The sequence below is a fragment of the Pelophylax lessonae genome (assembly GCF_965119305.1).
Source record: "Pelophylax lessonae genome assembly, chromosome: 5".
NCBI classification, from domain to species: Eukaryota; Metazoa; Chordata; class Amphibia; order Anura; family Ranidae; genus Pelophylax; species Pelophylax lessonae.
Window position 1 is genome coordinate 7,089,080 of NC_138772.1, and position 17,285 is coordinate 7,106,364.

Sequence of the window (17,285 nt, forward strand, 5' to 3'; positions counted from 1 at the left end):
ATTATTATTACTATTATTATACAGGATTTATATTATTATTATTATTATTATTATTATTATTTTAATGCATGATTTATATTATTATTATTATTATTCAGGATTTATATTATTAAAATTATTATGTTTATTATTATTCAGGATTTGTTATTATCATTATTGTTATTATTATTATACAGGATTATTATTATTATTATTATTATTATTATTATTATACAGGGTGTATACACTTATTATTATTTTTATTGTTATTATTATTATGATGCAGTATTTATACATTTAATATTATTATTATTATTATTATACATGAATTATATATCAATATTATTATAATAAAGGGTTTTATAGGTTATTATTATAATTATTATTAATATTATAAGACAGGATTTATACATTATTATTTTTATTATTACTATTGATAATAGTTTTCAGAATTTATACATGATTTATTATGAATATTATTTTTATTCATATTATTATACAGGACTTATATAATAATATTATTATAATATACAGGATTTATATATGTATTATTATTATAATTCAGGATTTTTTTACATTTATTATTATTATTATTATTATTATTATTATTATTATTATTATTATAACACAGGATTTATACAGTATTATTTATATTTTTATACAGAATTTATACATTATTAATATTATTATTACTATACAGGGTTTATATATTATGTTTATTATATCAGGATTTATATATTATTATTATTATGTTTAGTACAAAAAAATATTATAAGGATTTATACAATATTTATTATTAGTATTATTATTATAACACAGGATTTATACATTATTATTATTGATAGTATTATACAGAATTTATACATTATTTATTATTAATATTATTATTATACAGGGTTTATATATTAGTATTATTATTATTATAATAATACATGATTTATATTATTATTATTATTAATCAAGATTTGTTATTATCAATATTAATATACAGGATTTATACATTTGTTATTGTTATTATTATTATACAGGGTTTAAATATTTATTATTATTATTGTAATAAAGGGTTTCATATACTAATAATAATAATAATAATAATACAGGATTTATACGTCTATTATTATTATTATACATAAAAGAAAAGCACAGAAGAGATAAAACTCATGACAAATAATAACATAAAATAAATGAGACACAAAACACCCCCAGAATCCTCTGCTGATTACTTTCTAGCAATAAATGTTACATAAAATTGCTACTAAATAACTTCTGAAATAAAATAAATATAGAACACTATCTGAAAAGCAAAATAAAAAATAAACATATAATATCCTCTTATATAATATATATCCGTTTTAAATAGGTTTTAGATTTTTGTTGTTCTTTAATGAAACGATTTATGTAAATGAGGAAATGAGATGATTGGATGTGATTGGAGGAGGGGCGGGGATATGATGATGAGTGAAGGATTGGCTCCGCCTCTTCCAGTGTTACATCCTGTGCTGCTTATTATGTACAATGCTGGGACTTGTAGTGCTACAGATACAGAGAATAGCATTGGTTGGATTGGTAGTCCCACACACACACGGTCGCAATGCTGGGACTTGTAGTCCCACAGATGCAGGGTAGCAATGCTGGGACTTACCTGTGATGGATATGAATGCTGAAGTTTGTAGTCCTGTTGATGATGGATAGGAATGCTGGGACCTGTAGTCCTACCAGAGGTAAAAATTAATGCGGGGACTTGTAGTCCTATACTGATGATGCATAGGGATGATGGGACTTGTACTCCTGATGTTGGATGTGAATGCTGTGCCTTGTAATCCCTCTGATGTTGGATAGGAATGCTGGGACTTGTAGTCTCTCTGATGTTAGATAGGAATGCTGGGACTTGTAGTCCCTCTGATGTTGGATAGGAATGCTGAGACTTGTAGTCTCTCTGATGTTGGATAGGAATGCTGGGACTTGTAGTCTCTCTGATGTTGGATAGGAATGCTGAGACTTGTAGTCCCTCTGATGTTAGATAGGAATGCTGGGACTTGTAGTCCCTCTGATGTTGGATAGGAATGCTGGGACTTGTAGTCCCTCTGATGTTGGATAGGAATGCTGGGATTTGTAGTCTCTCTGATGTTGGATAGGAATGCTGGGACTTGTAGTCCCTCTGATGTTGGATAGGAATGCTGGGATTTGTAGTCTCTCTGATGTTAGATAGGAATGCTGGGACTTGTAGTCCCTCTGATGTTGGATAGGAATGCTGGGACTTGTAGTCTCTCTGATGTTGGATAGGAATGCTGGGACTTGTAGTCCCTCTGATGTTGGATAGGAATGCTGGGACTTGTAGTCTCTCTGATGTTAGATAGGAATGCTGGGACTTGTAGTCCCTCTGATGTTGGATAGGAATGCTGGGACTTGTAGTCTCTCTGATGTTAGATAGGAATGCTGGGACTTGTAGTCCCTCTGATGTTGGATAGAAATGCTGGGACTTGTAGTCCCTCTGATGTTGGATAGGAATGCTGGGACTTGTAGTCCCTCTGATGTTGGATAGGAATGCTGAGACTTGTAGTCTCTCTGATGTTAGATAGGAATGCTGGGACTTGTAGTCCCTCTGATGTTGGATAGGAATGCTGGGACTTGTAGTCTCTCTGATGTTGGATAGGAATGCTGGGACTTGTAGTCCCTCTGATGTTGGATAGGAATGCTGGGACTTGTAGTCTCTCTGATGTTAGATAGGAATGCTGGGACTTGTAGTCCCTCTGATGTTGGATAGGAATGCTGGGACTTGTAGTCTCTCTGATGTTAGATAGGAATGCTGGGACTTGTAGTCCCTCTGATGTTGGATAGAAATGCTGGGACTTGTAGTCCCTCTGATGTTGGATAGGAATGCTGGGACTTGTAGTCCCTCTGATGTTGGATAGGAATGCTGGGATTTGTAGTCTCTCTGATGTTAGATAGGAATGCTGGGACTTGTAGTCCCTCTGATGTTGGATAGGAATGCTGGGACTTGTAGTCTCTCTGATGTTGGATAGGAATGCTGGGACTTGTAGTCCCTCTGATGTTGGATAGGAATGCTGGGACTTGTAGTCTCTCTGATGTTAGATAGGAATGCTGGGACTTGTAGTCCCTCTGATGTTGGATAGGAATGCTGGGACTTGTAGTCTCTCTGATGTTAGATAGGAATGCTGGGACTTGTAGTCCCTCTGATGTTGGATAGAAATGCTGGGACTTGTAGTCCCTCTGATGTTGGATAGGAATGCTGGGACTTGTAGTCCCTCTGATGTTGGATAGGAATGCTGAGACTTGTAGTCTCTCTGATGTTGGATAGGAATGCTGGGACTTGTAGTCTCTCTGATGTTGGATAGGAATGCTGGGACTTGTAGTCTCTCTGATGTTGGATAGGAATGCTGGGACTTGTAGTCCCTCTGATGTTGGATAGGAATGCTGGGACTTGTAGTCCCTCTGATGTTGGATAGGAATGCTGGGACTTGTAGTCTCTCTGATGTTGGATAGGAATGCTGGGACTTGTAGTCTCTCTGATGTTGGATAGGAATGCTGGGACTTGTAGTCCCTCTGATGTTGGATAGGAATGCTGAGACTTGTAGTCCCTCTGATGTTAGATAGGAATGCTGGGACTTGTAGTCCCTCTGATGTTGGATAGGAATGCTGGGACTTGTAGTCCCTCTGATGTTGGATAGGAATGCTGAGACTTGTAGTCCCTCTGACGTTAGATAGGAATGCTGAGACTTGTAGTCCCTCTGACGTTAGATAGGAATGCTGAGACTTGTAGTCCCTCTGATGTTGGATAGGAATGCTGGGACTTGTAGTCCCTCTGATGTTGGATAGGAATGCTGGGACTTGTAGTCCCTCTGATGTTGGATAGGAATGCTGGGACTTGTAGTCCCTCTGATGTTGGATAGGAATGCTGAGACTTGTAGTCTCTCTGATGTTAGATAGGAATGCTGGGACTTGTAGTCCCTCTGATGTTGGATAGGAATGCTGGGACTTGTAGTCTCTCTGATGTTAGATAGGAATGCTGGGACTTGTAGTCCCTCTGATGTTGGATAGGAATGCTGGGACTTGTAGTCTCTCTGATGTTAGATAGGAATGCTGGGACTTGTAGTCCCTCTGATGTTGGATAGGAATGCTGGGACTTGTAGTCTCTCTGATGTTGGATAGGAATGCTGGGACTTGTAGTCCCTCTGATGTTGGATAGGAATGCTGGGACTTGTAGTCCCTCTGATGTTGGATAGGAATGCTGGGACTTGTAGTCTCTCTGATGTTGGATAGGAATGCTGGGACTTGTAGTCCCTCTGATGTTGGATAGGAATGCTGGGACTTGTAGTCTCTCTGATGTTAGATAGGAATGCTGGAACTTGTAGTCCCTCTGATGTTGGATAGGAATGCTGGAACTTGTAGTCTCTCTGATGTTGGATAGGAATGCTGGGACTTGTAGTCCCTCTGATGTTGGATAGGAATGCTGGGACTTGTAGTCCCTCTGATGTGGGATAGGAATGCTGAGACTTGTAGTCCCTCTGATGTTAGATAGGAATGCTGGGACTTGTAGTCCCTCTGATGTTGGATAGGAATGCTGGGACTTGTAGTCTCTCTGATGTTGGATAGGAATGCTGGGACTTGTAGTCTCTCTGATGTTGGATAGGAATGCTGGGACTTGTAGTCTCTCTGATGTTGGATAGGAATGCTGGGACTTGTAGTCTCTCTGATGTTAGATAGGAATGCTGGGACTTGTAGTCTCTCTGATGTTAGATAGGAATGCTGGAACTTGTAGTCTCTCTGATGTTGGATAGGAATGCTGGGACTTGTAGTCTCTCTGATGTTGGATAGGAATGCTGGGACTTGTAGTCTCTCTGATGTTAGATAGGAATGCTGGGACTTGTAGTCTCTCTGATGTTAGATAGGAATGCTGGGACTTGTAGTCCCTCTGATGTTGGATAGGAATGCTGGGACTTGTAGTCCCTCTGATGTTGGATAGGAATGCTGGGACTTGTAGTCCCTCTGATGTTGGATACGAATGCTGAGACTTGTAGTCTCTCTGATGTTAGATAGGAATGCTGGGACTTGTAGTCTCTCTGATGTTGGATAGGAATGCTGAGACTTGTAGTCTCTCTGATGTTAGATAGGAATGCTGGGACTTGTAGTCTCTCTGATGTTAGATAGGAATGCTGGGACTTGTAGTCCCTCTGATGTTGGATAGGAATGCTGGGACTTGTAGTCTCTCTGATGTTAGATAGGAATGCTGGGACTTGTAGTCCCTCTGATGTTGGATAGGAATGCTGGGACTTGTAGTCTCTCTGATGTTGGATAGGAATGCTGGGACTTGTAGTCCCTCTGATGTTGGATAGGAATGCTGGGACTTGTAGTCCCTCTGATGTTGGATAGGAATGCTGGGACTTGTAGTCTCTCTGATGTTAGATAGGAATGCTGGGACCTGTAGTCCCACTGATGATGAATAGGAATGCTGGAATTTGTAGCCCAATAATCAGGGGTAGGAATGCTGGGACTTGTAGTCCTTCTGGTGTTGGATAGGAATGCTGGGACCTGTAGTCCTTCTGATGATGGGTAGGAATGCTGAGACTTGTAGTCTCTCTGATGTTAGATAGGAATGTTGGGACTTGTAGTCTCTCTGATGTTGGATAGGAATGCTGGGACCTGTAGTCCTTCTGATGTTGGATAGGAATGCTGGGACTTGTAGTCTCTCTGATGTTGGATAGGAATGCTGAGACTTGTAGTCCTTCTGATGATGGGTAGGAATGCTGAGACTTGTAGTCTCTCTGATGTTAGATAGGAATGCTGGGACTTGTAGTCTCTCTGATGTTAGATAGGAATGTTGGGACTTGTAGTCTCTCTGATGTTGGATAGGAATGCTGGGACCTGTAGTCCTTCTGATGTTGGATAGGAATGCTGGGACTTGTAGTCCCTCTGATGTTAGATAGGAATGCTGGGACTTGTAGTCCCTCTGATGTTAGATACGAATGCTGGGACTTGTAGTCCCTCTGATGATGAATAGGAATGCTGGAATTTGCAGCCTAATAATCAGGGGTAGGAATGCTGGGACCTGTAGTCCTTCTGATGATGGGTAGGAATGCTGGGACTTGTAGTCCTTCTGATGATGGGTAGGAATGCTGGGACTTGTAGTCCTGGGGCCTCCAGATACTGGACCTAATTGAATCCCCTCCCCCTCTGTCCCTGTCCTCCCATTGCGGACCCCTCCATCCATTCTCTTGGCCCTCACAGCCCCCCCTCCCGCTGACTCCATCTGTTGCTATGACTGCGCTTCCCCCCTCCCCCTCATCTCTTCTCACCCCCCCCACCTCAGTATTCTTTCCTCTGATCCCCTGTCAGATAAGCGGGACTCCCATTCATGGGGGGGGTCTCATTTCCTCTAATAGATCCCCAATCCCTCCATCATCTCTGTTTCCTGATCCCCCCCCCCCCCCCATCCTCCATCTTCTCTCTACACCTTCCCTCCCCTCACCCCCCTCCCTCAATATTTCATTCTTTTCTTCTATTACTTTTCCAACCATTATATTCCGCTCCCGCTTCACTCCCAACCAATTATCCCCTCCCCCTCCCCCCTCTCTGCACTGTAACTGGAAGGCTTCCTATATATAACCTCATTCTCCACCACATCCCATAATTCCATCTTCACCGGCCACTTTATTAGGTACACCTGTTCTATTGCTCGGTAACACAAATTGCTAATTGGCCAATCACATGGCAGCAGCTCAATGCATTTAGGCCTCTAGACGTGGTGAAGATGACTTGCTGAAGTTCAAACCGAGCATCAGAATGGGGAAGAAATCAATCCCCCATTGAAGTGACTTTGAACGTGGCATGGTTGTTGGTGGCAGACAGGCTGGGAATGCTGGGACTTGTAGTCCCTCTGATGATGGATAGGAATGCTACAACGCCACGAAGAATGAAGGCAAAAGGGGGGGGGGGAGGTTCCAAGCCGCTACTAGCAAGGTGGCCCGGTGAGTGTATATCATGGCAACATAGCAAAAGATATTTCTACAGATTTGACGGCGAATCCTTCAGGATTCAGGTGAGGATAACTCAGTGGGGTTGATTTATGAAGAATTTGCATAGCCATTCACCCAGGTGAAAGTGCAAGTACATTCGTTCTGTGCTAATGGGGTGATAAAACAAATGTAAAGAGGCTTTATCCTGTGCTGTTCCAATGTAAATCAATTATTTTCAATGGAAAATATCACATTTGACCACTAGATGGAGCTAAATTCCTATGATACCTAGCACCATCTAGTGGCCAGATGTGGTATTTTCCATTTAAAAGCAATTACAATCACTGGATGAATAGCTTTGTGAATTCTTTAAAAATTAACTGCACTCCAACAAAGGATCGAACATCAAAGCCGGGATGGTGGTCGCTTTTGGACAGAGTGGAGGTAGATCATGGAGCATCCAATCGCTGATCTCCCCTACCTACCCGGAAGCAATGTGTATCACTTCCAGGTTCTGCGCTTCATTAAGTTCAATGAAGGGCAGGTGAGGTGACACTTGGTGACTCCCGCCATTCCAGGTTTTATGGTGAATCCTTCAGTGGGGTGAGGATTACTCAATGGGGTTTATTTATGAAGGTTTAGCATAGCCATTCGCCCAGGTGAAAGTGCAAGTACATTCTTTGTGTGCTAATGGGGGTGATAAAACGAATGTAACGAGGCTTTATCCGGTGCTGTTCCAATGTAAATCAACTATTTTCAATGGAAAATATCGCATTTGACCACTAGATGGAGCTAAGTTGTGGAAGAAATTCCTATGATACTTAGCACCATCTAGTGGCCAGAGGTGGTATTTTCAATTTAAAAGCAATTAAAATAATCACTGGACGAATAGCAATGTGAATTCTTTATAAATCAACCGCACTCCAAGGAAGGATCGACCATCAAATCTGAGATCGGGGTTGCAGTTGGATAGACCATAGAGCATCCAATCGCTGATCGCTGATCTCCCCCTACCTATCCGGAAGCAAAGAGTATCACTTCCAGGTTTAAGTTCAATGAAGGTCAGGTGAGGCGACACTTGGTAACTCCCGCCATTCCAGCTTTGATGGTGAATCCTACATTGGGGTGAGGATAACTCAATGGGGTTGATTTATAAAGAATTAGCATAGCCATTCACCCAGTGAAAGGGCAAGTACATTCGTTCTGTGCTAATGGGGTGGAAAAACAAATGTAAAGAGGCTTTATCCTGTGCTGTCCCAATGTAAATCAATTATTTTCAATGGAAAATATCACATTTGACCACTAGATGGAGCTAAATTCCTATGATACCTAGCACCATCTAGTGGCCAGATGTGGTATTTTCCATTTAAAAGCAGTTACAATCACTGGATGAATAGCTTTGTGAATTCTTTAAAAATTAACTGCACTCCAACAAAGGATCGACCATCAAAGCCGGGATGGGGGTTGGTGTTGGACAGAGTGGTGGGAGATCATGGAGCATCCAATCGCTGATCTCCCCTAATTATCCGGAAGCAAAATGTATCACTTCCAGGTTTTGCGCTCCATTAAGTTCAATGAAGGGCAGGTGAGGCGACACTTGGTGAGTCCCGCCATTCCAGGTTTGATGGTGAACCCTACAGTGGGGTAAGGATAACTCATTGGGGTTGATTTATAAAGAATTAGCATAGCCGTTCACCCAGTGACAGGGCAAGTACATTCGTTCTGTGCTTATGGGGTGGAAAAACAAATGTAACGAGGCTTTATCCTGTGCTGTTCCAATGTAAATCAATTATTTTCAACTGAAAATATCACATTTGACCACTAGATGGAGCTAAGTTGTATAAGGAATCCAAATGATACTTAGCACCATCTAGTGGCCAGATGTGGTATTTTCCATTTACAAGCAATAAAAAAAAAAAAAAAAACATTTGACCAGCACAGGAAATAGCCTAATGACCTTTTTTTTTTTTTTCATCCCATTCACACAGATTGACTGTAAATGCACAATCACTGGAGGAATAGCAATGCGAATTCTTTATAAATCAACTGCACTCCAAAAAAAGGATCGACCATCAAATCTGGGATGGGGGTTGTCGCTGGGTAGAGTGGAGGGAGACCATGGAGCATCCAATCACTGATCTCCCCTACTTATCCGGAGGCGATGTCTATCACTTCCAGGTTCGGCTGTCACAATCTGGACTCCATTAAATTCAATGAAGAGCAGGTAAAGGCAATACTTGGTGACTCCGGCCATACCAGGTTTGATGGTGAATCCTACAGTGGGATGAGGATTACTCAGTGGGGTTGATTAATAAAGAATTTACATAGCCATTCGTCCAGTGAAAGTGCAAATACATCCGTTCTGTGCTAACGCGGTGATAAAACAAGTGTAAAGAGGCTTTATCCTGTGCTGTTCCAATGTAAATAAATCATTTCAATGGAACATATTGCATTTGGCCACTAGATGGAGCTAAGTTGTATAAGAAATTACTATTACACTTAGCACCATCTAGTGGCCAGACGTCGTATTTTTACCTTTAAAAGCAATTAAAACAATCCCTGGACGAATAGCAATGTGAATTCTTTATAAATCAACTGCACTCCAACGAAGGATCGACCATCAAATCTCAGTCAGATAGGGATTGTAGTTGGGTAGACCATGCAGAATCCAATCGCTGATCTCCCCTAACTATCCGGAAGCGAAGTGTATCACTTCCAGGTTCTGCGCTTCAATAAGGTCAGCGAAGAGCAGGTGAGGTGACACCTGGTAAGTAACGCCATTCCAGGTTTGATTGTGAATCCTTCAGTGGGGTGGCTGAGTTCTAAAGAATTTGCATAGCCATTCGCCCAGTGAAAGAGCAAGTACATTCGTTCTGTGCTAATGGGGTGAAAAAACAAATCTATTGAGGCTGTTCCAATGTAAATCAATTTTTTTTTACATAGAAAATATCACATTTCACCACTAGGTGGAGGTAAGTTGTATAATGAAATTTCTATGATACTTATCGCCATCTAATGGCCAGATGTGGTATTTTCTAATTTAAAGCAAGAAAAAAAAAAAACATTTGACCAGCACAGGAAATAGCCGAATGACATTTGCTTTTTTTTCATCCCATTCACACAGATTGACAGATATGCACAATCACTGGACAAATAAAAATGTGAATTCTTTATAAATCAACCGCACTCCAACGAAAGGATCGACCATCAAAGCCGGGATAGTGGTTGATGTTGGACAGAGTAGAGGGAGATCATGGAGCATCCAATCATTGATCTCCCCTACCTATCCGGAAGCGATGTGTATCACTTCCAGGCTCGGCTGTCATGATCTGCTCTTCATTAAGTTCAATGAAGAGCAGGTGAGGTGGCACTTGGTGACTCCCACCATTCCAGGTTTGATGGTGAGTCCTTCAGTGGGGTGAGGATAACTCAATGGGGTTGATTTCTAAAGAATTTGCACCCAGTGAAAGGGCAAGTACATTCGTTCTGTGCTTATGGGGTGAAAAAACAAATGTAAAGAGGCTTTATCCTGTGCTATTTCATGGTAAATCAATTGTTTTCAATAATAAATATCGCATTTGACCACTAGATGGAGCTACGTTGTAAAGGAAATTTCTGTGACACTTATCGCCATCTAGTGGCCAGATGTAATATTTTTCATTTAAAAGCAATTAATGCAATCACTAGATGAACAGCAATGTGAATTCTTTATGAATTAACTGCACTCCAACGAAGGATCGACCATCATATCTGCGATGGGGGTTGCCGTTGGATAGACCATGGAGAATTTAATCACTGATCTCCCCTACCTATCCGGAAGCGAAGTGTATCACTTCCATGTTCTGCGCTCCATTAAGTTCAATAAAGAGCAGGTAAGGCGATGGTGAATCCTTCAGTGGGGTGAGGATTACTCAATGGGGTTGCTTTGTAAAGAATTTGCATAGCTATTCGCCCAATGAAAGGGCAAGTACATTCGTTCTGTGCTTATGGAGTGACAAAAACAAACGTAAAGAGGCTTTATCCTGTGCTATTTCATGGAAAATCAATTATTTTCAATAAAAAATATTGCATTAGACCACTAGATGGAGCTAAGTTGTAAAGGAAATTTCTATGACACTTAGTGCCATCTAGTGGCCAGATGTGGTATTTTTCATTTAAAAGCAATTAATACAATCACTGGATGAATAGCAATGTGAATTCTTTATGAATTAACTGCACTCCAATAAAAGGATCGACCATCATATCTGAGATGGGGGTTGCCGTTGGCTAGACCATGGAGAATCCAATCACTGATCTCCCCTACCTATCCGGAAGCAAAGAGTATCACTTCCATGTTCTGCGCTACATTAAGTTCAATGAAGAGCAGGTAAGGCGACACTTGGTGACTCCGGACATTCCAGGTTTGATGGTGAATCCTACAGTAGGGTGAGGATAACTCATTGGGGTTGATTAATGAAGAATTTGCATAGCCATTCACCCAGTGAAAGTGCAAGTAGATTCGTTTTGTGCTAATGGGGGTGAACAAAACAAGTGTAAAGAGGCTTTATCCTGTGCTGTTCCAATGTAAACCAGTTATTTTAAATGGGAAAATATCACATTTGACCACTAGATGGAGCTAAGTTGTATAGGAAATTCCTATGATACTTAGCGCCATCTAGAGGCCAGACTTGGTATTTTCCAATTAAAAGCAAAAAAAAAAAAAAGTTTGAAATAACCTAATGACATTTGTTTTTTTTTTTTCATCCCAATCGCAATGTGAATCCCATAGCAATGTGAATCTTTATAAATCAACCGCACTCCAATGAAGGATCGACCATCAAATCTGGGATGGTCCCTAGATAGAGAGGATGGGAGACCATGGAGCATCCAATCACTGATCTCCACTACCTATCCGGAGGCGATGTGTATCACTTCCAGGTTCTGCATCATATAAAGAACAGGTGAGGCGACACTTGGTGAGTCCCGCCATTCCTGGTTTGATGGTGAATGCTACAGTGGGGTGAGGATAACTCAGTGGAGTTGATTTATAAAGAATTAGCATAGCCATTTGCCCAGTGAAAGGGCAAGTACATTCGTTCTGTGCTAATGGGATGAAAAAAAAACAAATGTAAAGAGGCTTTATCCTGTGTTATTCCAATGTAAATCAATTATTTTACATGGAAAATATCACATTTGGCCACTAGATGGAGCTACGTTGTATAAACAAATTCTTAAGATATTTAGCGCCACCTAGTGGCCAGACATGTATTTTTTTTATTTATAAGCAATTAAAACAATCACTGGATGAATAGCAATGTGAATTCTTTATAAATCAACTGCACTCCAATGAAGGATCGACCATCTAATCTGAGATGGGGGTTGTCGCTGGGTAGAGTGGGGGGAGACCATGGACCATCCAATCGTTGATCCCCCCCCCCCCCCACTGTTCCAGAGGCGATGTCTATCACTTCCAGGTTCGGCTGTCATAATCTGCACTCCACTGAGTTCAATGAAGGACAGATGAGGCGGCACTCGGTGACTTCCGCCATTCCAGGTTTGATAGTGAATCCTTCACTGGGGGTGAGGATAACTCAATGGGGTTGATTTCTAAATAATTTTCATAGCCATTCGCCCAGTAAAAGAGCAAGTACATTCGTTCTGTGCTAATGGGGTGAAAAATCAAATCTATTGAGGCTTTATCCTGTGCTGTTCCAATGTAAATCAATTACAGTATTTTACATGGAAAATATCACATTTGGACACTAGATGGAGCTTTGTTGTATATGGAACCACATCTGGCCACTAGATGGCGCTAAGAATGAATCATAGGAATTTCCATATACAACAAAGCTCCATCTAGTGGCCAGATGTGGTATTTTCCATTTAAAAGCAATTAAAAAAATTATAAAAAAACATTTGACCAGCACAGGAAATAGCCTAATGACATTTGCTTTTTTTTTTTTGGAATGGAGAGAGTGACTCTCTCCATTCCAGGTTTGATGGTAAATCCTTCAGTGAGATGAGGATAACGCAATGGGGCTGATTTATAAAAAAAAAAAATTGCATAGCCGTACATTCGTTCTTTGCAAAGAAAAAAAAAAAAGCAAAAAAAAAAAAAAAAAAACGAATGTAAATAGGCTATATCCTGCTGTGCTTTTTGAATATAAATATTTTTTTAAAATGAAAATTCTGCATTTGGCCACTAGATGGAGCCAAATGGTATAGGAATTTCTTATGATTATTAACACCATGTAGTGTTTCCATTTAAATTTAATAAAAAAAAAACATTTAAGCAGCACAGGACATAGTTTACATTGTTTTTATCCTATTAGCACAGAATGAATGTAAATGGACTTTTATTGGGTGAATGGCTGTGAATCCTTTATAAATGAACCCCATTGCCTGGCCATTCGCCCAGTGAATGTCCACGTACATTCGTTTTGTAGAAATGGGGTAATAAAACAAATGTAACTAGACTATATCCTGTGCTGTATGAATGTAAATCATTTTGAATGAAAAAAAAAAAAAAACCCAAAAAATAAATTTGGCCACTAAATGGAGGTAAGTAGTACAGGGAATTCTTCTGATACTTAGCACCATCTAGTGGCCAAATGTAGTCTTTTCCATTTAAAAATCAATGACCAGAACAGAATATTCACCTTCAAATCTAGCATGGCAGCTGTCACCAGGTGGATGGGTGGATGGGGGGGGAAGGGAACGTCTCCCATACTCAGTAAGAACCCGGAAGCAGGCACGGTGTCTTCCATCTCTTCTGGATTCCACTCTCTGCTTTCGTGGCCGGGGAAGACGCTAATAAAGAGCGACGTGTGCTTCCTTAGCTTCAATGGAGGCAGTGGTGTCACTAGGGTTGGTGTCACCTTGTGTGGTAAAACATTGCACTCCCCTTCCTGGGGGGCTTAACATGGAATGCACCATTTTAGTATGTGGAGATGGGGGTGTTGATGGATAGAATGTGCCATGTCATTATGCGGGGGGGGGGGATTGATGGAATGTACCATGTCATTATGTAGGGGGCTATGAATGGACTGAACTATGTTAGTATTTGGGGGGTGATGGACAGAATGTACCATGTCAGTAAGTTGGGGGGGGGAGGTCGATGGAATGTAATATATCAGTATGTAGGGGGCTATGAATGGATTGTACCTTGTTAGTATTTGGGGGGTGATGGATAGAATGTACCATGTCAGTAAATGGGGGGGGGGGGGTTTGATGGAATGTACTATATCAGTATGTAGGGGGCTATGAATGGATTGTACCTTGTTAGTATTTGGGGGGGATGATAGAATGTACCATGTCAGTAAATGGGGGGGGGGGTCGATGGAATGTACTATATCAGTATGTAGGGGGCTATGAATGGATTGTACCTTGTTAGTATTTGGGGGGTGATGGATAGAATGTACCGTGAGTGTGTGGGGGGGAATACATGGAATGTACCATATAAATATGTAGGGGGCTATGAATGGATTGTACCTTGTTGGTACATTCTATTCATCACCCCCCCAAATACTATGTCAGTAAGTTGGGGGGGGGGGGTTATGGAATGTACCATGTCAGTATGTAGGGGGCTATGAATGGATTGTACCTTGTTAGTATTTGGGGGGTGATTAATAGAATATACCATGTCAGTAAGTTGGGGGGGGGGGTCGATGGAATGTACCATATCAGTATGTAGGGGGCTATGAATGGATTGTACCTTGTTAGTATTTGGGGGGTGATGGATAGAATGTACCATGTCAGTAAGTTGGGGGGGTTGATGGAATGTACCATATCGGTATGTAGAGGGCTATGACTGGATTGTACCTTGTTAGTATTTGGGGGGTGATGGATATGATGGATATGTCAGTAAGTTGGGGGGGGGGTTGATGGAATGTACCATGTCAGTATGTAGGGGGCTATGAATGGATTGTACCTTGTTAGTATTTGGGGGGTGATGAATAGAATGTACTATGTCAGTATGTTGGGGGGGGGGGGGTTAATGGAATGTACCATATCAGTATGTAGGGTGCTATGAATAGATTTTATCTTGTTAGTATTTGGGGGGTGGGGGTGTTGATGGAATGTACTATATCAGTATGTAGGGTGCTATGAATGGATTGTATCTTGTTAGTATTTGGGGGTTGATGGATAGAATGTACCATGCCAGTAAGTTGGGGGGGGTTGATGGAATGTACCATATCAGTATGTAGGGGGCTATGAATGGATTGTACCTTTTTAGTATTTGGGGGGTGATGGATAGAATGTACCATGTGTGTGTGTGTGGGGGGGGGGGGGGTTGATGGAATGTACCATACCAGTATGTAGGGTGCTATGAATAGATTTTATCTTGTTAGTATGTGGGGGGTGGGGGTGTTGATGGAATGTACCATATCAGTATTTAGTGGGCTATGACTGGACTGTACCTTGTTAGTGTAGCAGGATTCCCAGCCGTTTTGCTGGATATGGGTCCCCCGTGGTCGCCGGGTGCAACAAAATTACCTTTGTGCATGCTCCCCCCAGTGTGAGCGCTGAGACAATGAGCAGTCCAGTTTCTTTGGGTTTTTAGGTTTATTTGAGAACTTGGATGGGAGAAGGAATGAGTAGGATACTCCTTTGGCTCAACTATGTACAATTTGCTGGGGACAACTGTAAATGCTGTTTGGCGCTGACTTGACGCTGGCTAAATGGCGGTCAACGCCGGTTGACGTTGGTTAACGCTGGCTGTTAACTCCGAACTGACTCTGGACTGCTTTCCTTGCATAAAGAAGTCCTCTTGAGCTCCCTGAAGCACTCCTTGCTTCTGGGTGCGCACCGGCACCCTCTTTCTCTCTCTAATCTTCAGGGCTTAGACTCTGGCACCCCCTTTCTCTAAGCCTTTCTCTACTGGTTAGCTGTCTCCCGGATCCCTCTGACCTTCTGGAGTGGTCCCCTATCCTAGGCGGACCCCTGGGCAGTTCACAGTACTCACGTCACTGTTTTTTCCCGAATCTTCTGCCCAGCAGCTCCACTCAGTCCACAGCACTCTGGATCCTTCTCTCTGCAGCTCAGCTCAACCTCCAGTCCTCTAGGCCGACCGCCAAGGACACCTTCACTATCTCTGACAGGAGCAGAGACAGCCGTCACCCTCCTCCTGGGACTCTGCTTCCCCCCAAAGATGCCCTGCCACATGCCCCCCTCAGACTTATACCCCTTCCCAGGGTGCATTGCGGCAAACTCTGCCCACTGAGATAGCCACAAGCCCTGGTGCGCTATTGGCTAGGTTTCCTCCACTGTCCAATAGGAGCCCTCATTGGATGCAGTGGGGAGACTCCCCAGTCACCCCTGGAAACATGTGACAGCCTAACTAAATGATCATGCCCCTCTGATATGCAGACAGGGCCACCCATATGCTCTTTCCTAGCACCTACCTAGGAGGGTGCTACATCAGTATTTGGATGGGGGGGGGGGGTGATGGATAGAATGTACCATGCCAGTATGTGTGTGTGTCGGGGTGGGGGATGATGGAATGTACCAAATCAGTATGTAGGGGGTTATGAATGGCCTGTATAATGTTAGTATTTGGGGGGTGATAGATAGAATGTACCATGTCAGAATGTGGGTGGGGGGGATGTAAATGGAATGTAGATGGATGTCCCCCCCCCCCCCTGGTGGTAGAGGAGGAAGTGCACAGGACTCTCCCTCTGATCTCCATCACAAAAGCAGTAGAAATCTTCATCCCATCCTCTCCACAAACACTTTGAACCCGAGTCTCCACCTCCTGTCCCGGCTTCATGGACACCCGCATCTTTCCAGCTTCACCCATAGGGATGAATTCAGATTGAATTTCAGAAATATGGCGGCTCATCCCAGCCAGGGATTCTAGCCTTCCCAGGGCTGGAGAGTACACCAGAGAGGTGTCACCCCACTCACGGGTGTCACCCAGGTGCGGTCTGCCTATAGCCACACCACTGAAAGGAGGGCAGGTGAGGCGACACCCGCTATGCCAGATTTGATGGAGAATGCTTCAGTGGGGTGAGGATATCTCAGTAGTGTTGATTCATAAATAATTTTTACACAGCCATTCACCCAATGAAAGTGCATGTATATTTGTTTTGTGGAAATAGGGTGAAAAATGAATGTAAATAGGCTATATCCTGTGCTGTTCGAATGTATATCATTAATTTCAAATAGAAAATACTACATTTGGCCCCTAGATGGAGCCTAACTAGTATGGGAAATTCCTATGATACTACCTGTGCCATCTAGTGGCCATATGTGGTATTTTCTATTTAAAATTAATGGAAGACATTTGACAAGCAGAGGACTGGACTTTCACTGGGTGAATGGCTCTGTGAATTCTTTATAAATCAACCCCAC